This window comes from Pan troglodytes, chromosome 17 (assembly GCF_028858775.2).
Source record: "Pan troglodytes isolate AG18354 chromosome 17, NHGRI_mPanTro3-v2.0_pri, whole genome shotgun sequence".
Taxonomy (NCBI): domain Eukaryota; kingdom Metazoa; phylum Chordata; class Mammalia; order Primates; family Hominidae; genus Pan; species Pan troglodytes.
Window position 1 is genome coordinate 67,954,605 of NC_072415.2, and position 8,403 is coordinate 67,963,007.

Below are 8,403 nucleotides of genomic sequence, written 5' to 3' on the forward strand. Positions count from 1 at the left end.
GCCATGTTGCCCAGGCTGGTCTTGAACTCCTGGGCTCAAGGGATCCTCCCGCCTTGGTCTCCCAAAGTGCTGGGATTATAAATGTGATCTGCCCACCTGACCTTAACAAGTGTCCTTTTAAGAGAAAAGCAGAGGGAGGTTTGAGATGGAGAGGAGAAGCCATGTGAAGATGGAGACAGAGTTTAGGGTGATGCAGGGAGGAAAGCCAAGGACTGCCTGGAGCCGCCACCAGAAGCTGGGAGAGGCCAGGAAGGATTCTCCCCTAGCACTCCCAGAGGATGCAGGGGCCTTGCTGACACCTTGATGTGGAACTTCTGGCCTCCAGGGAGAATAAACTTTTAAGTCACCAAATTGGTTTGTGATAATTTGTTACAGCAGCCACAGAAACTAACACAGAGGGTATTTTCCTCCTCACAGTCTGAAGGACCTGCCCAGGGGAAGAAGTAAACCACCTCTTACCTTTCTGACCATCTCAGAACCACGAGGAAATAGGAAGTGAGGCCTGGTACGCAGAGGGACGACTCAAACAGGTGATTAAGGAATTAACCCGTCACTAGTTGGAGGATAATGCCTCAGTGAGCAAGAGGCATCCCGAGTTCATAGCAGACAAGGATGCCTGACAGCTCTGGTGGTCCCTGACAAGTCTGACACCCACGGAGAAGCCTGAGGGGACGAAGCTGGCCTGGGTGATGGGCGCCATGTTGGATCCCAGGGAGGCAGGAAGGCACCAGGCAACGCCCCTGACTGGGAGTCATCCCAGGCTTGCGTCTTCCTGTTTGCTCAGGAAGAAACATTCATTTTCTCTGGCCTCAGCCTCCTAAACTGAAAAAAATAATGTTGTTCCACTCTAAGAATACTGCTGCGGGCTAATTTATTCATGACTGTGACACACATAGCTTTCTTTAAAATAAAGTCCCTGGTGTCATTTTTAATAGGGTCATAAATGCAACTCGAAGAAACTGTCTTTTTGCATCTACCTGTGATTGTTTCTTTGTATCAGTCAGGGTAGTCTGGGTTATTCTGTGGTAACAGGCAGTGCCCAAATCTCAGTGTTTTAAAACAATGAAGGTTGTTGTAGGCTGAACTGTGTCTTCAGATGTGGTCACATACTGAGGTGCATATGGATTTTTGAGGGGACACAGTTTTTTAAGGGGACATTGGTCATTGAGGGAACACAGATCTTTAAGAGGTAATTAAATTCAAATGAGGTCATTAGGGTGGGCTTTTATCCAATATGACTGGTGTTCTTAGAGGAGAAAATGTGGACACAGACACAGAGGGAAGGTGATATGAAGATAAAAGGAGACAATGCCCATCTGTAAGTCAAGGAGAGAGGCCTGGAATGGATCCTTCCCTCATAGCCCTAAGAAGGAACCAATGCTATGGACACTTTGACCTCAGACTTCTAACTTCTACAACTGCGAGACAAGCAATTTCTGTTGCTTAAGCCACCCAATCTGTGGTACTTAGTTACAGCAGCCCTAGCAAACCAGTTGGCTTAGAATGGGTGTATTAATCCATTCTCACACTGCTCTAAAGAAATACCTGAGACTGGGTAATTAACAAAGAAAAGAGGTTTAATTGGCTCATAGTTCTGCAAGCTGTACAGGAAGCATAGCGGCTTCTGCTTCTGTAGAGGCCTCAGGAAGCTTCCAATCATGGCAGAAGGCGAAGGGGAAGCAGGCACTTCACACGGCTGGAGCAAGAGAAAGAGATAGAGAAGGGGGAGGTGATACACACTTTGAAACGACCAGATCTCATGAGAACTCACTATGGCAAGAACAGCACCAAGGGGGAATCTGCCCTCATGATCCAATCACCTCCCACCAGGCCCCACCTCCAACACTGGGGATAGCAATTTGACATGAAATTTGGGCAGCGACACAGATCAAGCCATATCTATGAGGAATAGAGATTTTTGCACTTTTCAGTCATTGCTTTCTCCCTGGTTCCCAGAACAGGATTATGTTCTAGACACTTAAGAAATATTTGCTAAATTATGTTGAGTTAATCTTATAATAACATAATTAAGGTCAACTTTGGCTATCTGTGTGATGTTAGTTTCTTCAAAATAATGTCTTCAAATAATTTCTCTGAAATAATAATTGCTGATGTGGGAGAAGCTCTACTTACTTGTGTCACTGAGTCCTCAGTGCAATTGCCTGGAGCTGAAAGTGGTCCTGGCCCTGGCCCTGTCGTGTAGCAGAAGATCTATGCTCTTGGAGATGCTGTGATATAAATCAACTCAAGCTAGTTTAGAGAATGGAAGGATTTCTTTTTCCCCTAAGGAGTTAACAACAAAGTCATGGTAAGTGTAGGGGGTCCTTCTGGGCCACAGAAACAACTAGAAGCAGAGATATTTATTTTATTTTATTTTATTTTATTTTATTTTATTTTATTTTGAGACAGAGTCTTGATCTGCCACCCAGGCTGGAGTGCATTGGCGTGATCTCAGCTCACTGCAACCTCTGCCTCCTGGGCTCAAGTGATTCTCCTGCCTCAGCCCTCTGAGTAGCTGAGATTACAGGCATCTGCCATCATGCTCAGCTAATTTTTCTATCTTTAGTAGAGAAGGGGTTTCATCATGTTGTCCAGGCTGGTCTCAAACTCCTGACTTCAAGTGATCTGCCTGCCTCAGCCTCCCAAAGTGCTGGAATTACAGGCGTGAGCCACCGTGTCTGGCCTAGAATCAGGGATTAAAATAGCACCACAAATCTCTCTCTCTCTATCTCTCTCTTTCTCTATCTATCTATCTCTATCTATCTATCTATCTATCTATCTATCTATCTATCTATCTATCTCTGTCTGAATTCTATATGTGCTTCTTTCTTCATAGCAACTTCTTTCTTTCCTACTGTGTCGTGCTGCACAGTGGCGTCCTCTATATGGCTGGGACCTGGCTATTGGATTCTTTCCTTAGCTCCAACTTGGGTGCTACCTGGAGAAACATTTTGATTGGTCTCCCTTGGGATGGGTGCTCTCTCTGGTCCCATCAACTGTAGCCTGATGACCGTGTACTCTTGCCCAGTGTAGTCAGGTGTTTACTCTGGCTTTATTAGCTGTGGTCAAGGGGACAGTCTATAGCATAGACATGGCCACCAGGCACCATTGTTTTAATATTCATTGAAAGAAAAACTAGAAACCCATCACTATTTATGCAGACTCTTCCTTTTTCTTGGGTTCCTGTTCCTGCTTCATAGTTGATTCCTTTGTCACTCATCACAGCCTGCACTCAGGAATTAACCATGTTGTACTTTATACTGATCCCTGCTAAGGAATCTCTCACACTCTCAGAAATGCCCAATTCTGTGACAAAGCCAGACCACCCTCTACAGGTCGGGGCTTGCGCCCACCACGGGCTAAACAGTCTAGGTTTGGCCAAGAGCAGGGTTTGAAGAAAGAGGCATATCACAGCTGGGCACTCAGTAGGTGTCAGTACATTGTGTTGAATGAAAGGTTCTGAGCCAGAGTCCTGAAGCAGGCACCTGGGCAGGCACAATCACAGGGCTCTCACCTCTCTAGCTGGGACCTGGGCCTGAGCTCAGTCCCCGTGATGGCCCTTGGTGAACTTTCTCAACATATCCCTTTCTTCTCCTTTGGTGACTTCCCATGGCTGAATTTTACCTTTACTGTGTACAGGGTTGCTGTCTATCTCAAGCCCCTCCCTGCCACCTATCATAAGCTCCATAAGGGCAGGCAGTCTTTTTCACACCGCATGCCTGTCATCTAGCTCACTGCCTGGCATATAGTAGGTAGTTGAATACATGAATAGGGTAATGGGTGATCAGGGCCTGGAGGAAGGTAGCAGGGGAATCTATACTAGACCCAGAGTCAGGAAAGGCATCCCCAAGAAATGGCATTAAAGCTAGGGCCTGATGCTAGGGTGAGAATAGTCTGGGAGGAGGATAAGCACAGAGCTCCAGGGACTCTCCTCTCTCCTTCTCTGCCCAGGGACCTGCTGCAAGCTGGTAGCACAGACACAGCCAGTGGGGAACAGCTTGCAGCAGGCCCCTGGACAGGGAAGGAAATTAGTGGCAGAGCCAGGCCTAGACTTTGACTCTCCACACTCGCTGTCACAGCCAGAAGAGTCCCTGGTTTGGTTCCATTCCAGAAGGATTATAGTAGGTTGATGCTTTCTTGAACTCCAATGTGGTTAAAATCATCACCAAACACTTGGACCCAATCAGAGGACTCCAACTGTTTGATATTCCATAGACTCTCAAGAGGAAACCATAATTGCCTATTAGTCATTTTGCAGCTGGTACCAAATTATGAAAGACAGCACACTTGTGTGTGTGTGTGTGTGTGTGTGTGTGTGTGTGTGTGTGAGAGAGAGTCAAAAAGTGGATACTAAGATAATGCAGAATGGCTTAGAATAGTTGAGAAAATAAACAAGTAAAAAGATTAGTAAATAAGAAAACCATTGAGTCATTTATTTGAATTATATAATTGATTCAGAATAGATTAAACACCACAAATGGATAGAGCTGATGCTCTTAAAACCCAAAAGAAAACACTTTATCCATAGTGTTGGCAGTGTTGGTTCAGTGTTAATCCAAATACGATATGAAGCTACCCAAATTCGAATTAAAGGGTTCTTAGTACAGCAAACGCCAGGACAGAATAACAAGAATCCACCATCCACCCAAAGCTAAAAAAATGCTGTGCACGCATGGCTGAAACCCTTCTTTCCCAAGTGGAAACACCAACGCATTAACAAATATTTAATGGGACTTACCATGTGTGAGGTACTCAGAGAAGCTTCCAAACTTAGCAACCCCCTTTGTGGCTGTCCTGAGAGATCCTTTCACATTTACTAATTGCACCTCAGATCCATTTGTTGATGAAAAGCACCATGCAGATGGAGATCTTTTATCAAGATTTTACATCCCCTCCCTCTTGCTATTTGGCTTTCTTTTCCAACGGCATCCAAAAATGGGGCATGAGCTCATGTTCCCCTCTGCTGCCCCTTGTTCCTTTCTTCCCTCTTTCCTACCACCATTCAAGGGGCAGGTTTAGGTGATCTGGCTACAGATTGTTCAGCCCAATTGGACCCCTTTAAGAGTTCTTCTCACCTTTTTACACCATTGGTGGGAAAGTAAATTAGTTCAACCATTGTGGAAGACAGTGTGGTGATTCCTCAAAGACCTAGAACTGGAAAAATACAATTTTACCCAGCAATCCCATTACTGGGTATATACCAAAAGAAATATAAATCATTCTATTACAAAGATACATGCACGCATATGTTCATTACAGCACTATTCACAATAGCAAAGACATGGAATCAACCCAAATGCCCATCAGTGACAGACTGGATAAAGAAAATGTGGTACATATACACCATGGAATACTATGTGGCCATGAAAAGGAAAAAGATCATGTCCTTTGCAGGGACATGGATGGAGCTGGAAGCCATTATCCTCAGCAAACTAACACAGGAACAGAAAACCAAACACTGCATATTCTCACTTATAAGTAGGAGCTGAACAGTGAGAACACATGGACACGGGGACGGAAACAACGCACACTGGGGCCTCTCAGTGGGTGGGAGAACATTAGGAAAAATAGCTGATGCATGCTGGACTTAATACCTAGGTAATGGGTTGATAGGTGCAGCAAACCACCATGGCACACGTTTACCTATATAACAAGCTTGCCCATGGACCCCAGAAATTAAAATAAAATAAAAATTTTTAAAAAAAGAGTTGTCCTCTGCCTGAGCAACATAGGAGACTCCATCTCTAAAACACATTTTAAAAATTAGCTGGGCATGGTGGCATGCACCTGTAGTCTCAGCAACTCAGGAATCTGAGGCAGGAGGATTGCTTAAGCCTGGGAGTTTGAGGTCACAGTGAGCTTTGATTGCACCACTGCATGCCATCCTGGGCAACAGAGTGAGACCCTGTCTCTAAAAAAAAAAAAAAAAAAAAAAAAAGTTGTCAAGCTGGGCATGTTGGCTTTCGCCTATAATCCTAGCACTTTAGGAGGCCGAGGTGAGTGGATCACCTGAGGTCAGGAGTTCGAGACCAGCCTGGCCAACATGGTGAAACCGCATCTCTACTGAAAATACAAAAATTAGCCGGGTGTGGTGGCACATGCCTGTAATCCCAGCTACTCAGGAGGCTGAGGCAGGAGAATCGCTGGAACCCGGGAAACAGAGGTTACAGTGAGCCAAGATCGTGCCACTGTACTCCAGCCTGGGTGACAGAGCAAGACTCCGTCTCAAAAAAAATAAGTTGTCTTGTGGCCTAGAAAGTTGTCCCTCCACTACACAGAGTCCCTGGAGGACACCTAGGACTCAAGGACTCCCTTACCATAAAATGACACATCTGCACAGAGCAGTAATTTGATGAATGAGTCTCTGTGACTCCCCTGTAGACTCACAGCATTGCTTCTCAGGCCAAGTTCTGGAACACATCATCCTATTCCCCCATCCATACTGCCCTCTGACAACAAGTATCTGAAATGTTTTGGCCTAGATTCCTATCTCAGGCAGACACCTAGAATTTTAGAAAACATCAAGTTGAGTATTGTTGTTAGAGGTGGCACTAGACATTTAGCAACCCAGAAGCCAAACCCACAAGGGAAAGGTGTGACCAGGGACCACACAGTGGATAAGTTTCAGTGACTGATGGAAAGCTCATTATAACCAAATGACATCTCTTCACCAGGTGTAGTGGACTGAATAACGGCTTTCAAAGATATCAGGTCCTAATCTCTGAAACCTGTAAATATTACATCATTTGGAAAAAATATCTTTGCAGATGAGATTACATTAATTATCCTGAGATGAGGGAGATTATCTGGATTAGCCGGGCCCTCAATGCAATCACATTTATCCCTGAAAGAGAAGACCGAGGTAGATTTTACACACACACACACACACATACACACATACACAGAGGAGAGGGTGATATGAAGATGGAGGCAGAGATTAGAATGATGTGTCCACAAGTCAAGGAATGCTTGCAGCTCCTAGAAACCAAAGGAGGCAAGAACAGATTCTCTCTGGAACCTCCAGAGACAGTATGGCCCTGCCAACCCTTGATTGTGGCCCAGTGATAATGATTTCAGACTGCTGCCTTCTGGAATTGAAAGGGAATAAATTTTTGTTGTTTTAACTCACCTGGTTTGTGGTGCTTTGTTAGGGCAGGCACAGGAAACTAACACACCAAGTACAGAACATAAAGAGAGGCGTCATGTGTGAGAGACACGCCTTTCTCATTTGGCCTTTCCCAGAATTAGGTGTGGCTGGTAAATCTCAGTGCTTGACATCAGATATTGATTGCATAAGACACGCGAGAATGACGTGAGAGGCTTTATAAATCCAATGAGTCAACCAGGGGCGGGCGGTTGGCTATGGAGACGTCTAGGTAAGCTGTGACCATGACCGGGTTAAGCTAACACTTCTGTGAGAACACGTGCTTCAAACAAACAGTCCAGACAGACCTAGAAGATGTGATCTCCTAGGTCTACAAACTCCTACAAAGCAGGAGACCACTGAGATATTAGGTTGGTGCAAAAGTAATTACAGTTACTGCCATTTAAAAGTTATGGCAAAATCACAATTACTTTTGCACCAATCTAATGTAATCACAGAGCTGCAACAGAGGTTAGTGCTCACTTCCTTCTGCCCATCTGTGTGACAAAGTCCCAGGGTTACACAGCCAGCCAGGAGGGAGCCTCCCCTGGCGCCCATGAGTCTCATGACTCCTAGTTTCCTGTTGGCTTTCTTTCTGGCTCTGCCTATCTGCTATGGACCTGTCATTCATGCAAATTGGGTGCCTCTGTTTCTCGGGAGCTGTGTAGAGCCTAGACAAGTTCAAATCATCCCAAAGGACTTAGAGTAGGTCAGAATCAACATAATCAATGCCCCTGACACTGCCCCTCCACATGCCCTACAGGAGTTGGGAGCGCGCACCTCCACCCTATATTGTTGTCTCCAAATTCTTCTCTCCCTTCCCTTCTCTCTTCTTCCCTGAGGTCAGCCTCACATTCTGCAGGTCTAGCGAAAGGGTGTCTCACCTCAGTCATGAGAAAGGGGAGTCCCAGCTCCAGGAGAAGCAGGAGCAGCCCAGGAAGGGGCTTCTCAGACCCTGAGAACTGAGCCATGGAGTGGCCATGTGCTGTTTTAGAACACAGCTGTCAGGACACCTCGGCTCTTCTTCACCAGAGACTAAAATCAAGAGAAGCATCAGAAGTTTTGGAGTTCTCACTGTTCTTGCCCCAGGGCCGCAGAGCTGCAGCTACCTGCTCCTCCCACAAGATCCAGATAACTCTCAGCCACCCTGGAGGAGTCCTTATTCTTCTAGGCCCCCAAGGGTTCTCAAGCCTAGACACATTAAAAATACCTGAGTATTTTTAAATAATCCCAATGCCTGAGTCCCTCTCCTACAGACT

The 8,403-nt window shown here is 45.6% G+C and overlaps 1 long non-coding RNA gene across 2 annotated transcripts; it reads right to left on the reverse strand.

The window, feature by feature from the left end:
* Window positions 1-1,559: 1,559 nt before the first annotated feature.
* Window positions 1,560-7,257, reverse strand: LOC107969408 (uncharacterized). 2 transcript variants are annotated; one of them, XR_001711169.4, is made up of 5 exons: window positions 7,130-7,209; window positions 6,318-6,503; window positions 5,076-5,154; window positions 2,134-2,283; window positions 1,560-1,696 (listed from the first exon to the last, which is right to left on the reverse strand). It is a non-coding gene; the product is annotated as an uncharacterized LOC107969408 (long non-coding RNA). The 2 variants fall into 2 exon arrangements; XR_675715.5 differs by lacking the exon at window positions 6,318-6,503 and having other exon boundaries at window positions 7,130-7,257.
* Window positions 7,258-8,403: the final 1,146 nt, after the last annotated feature.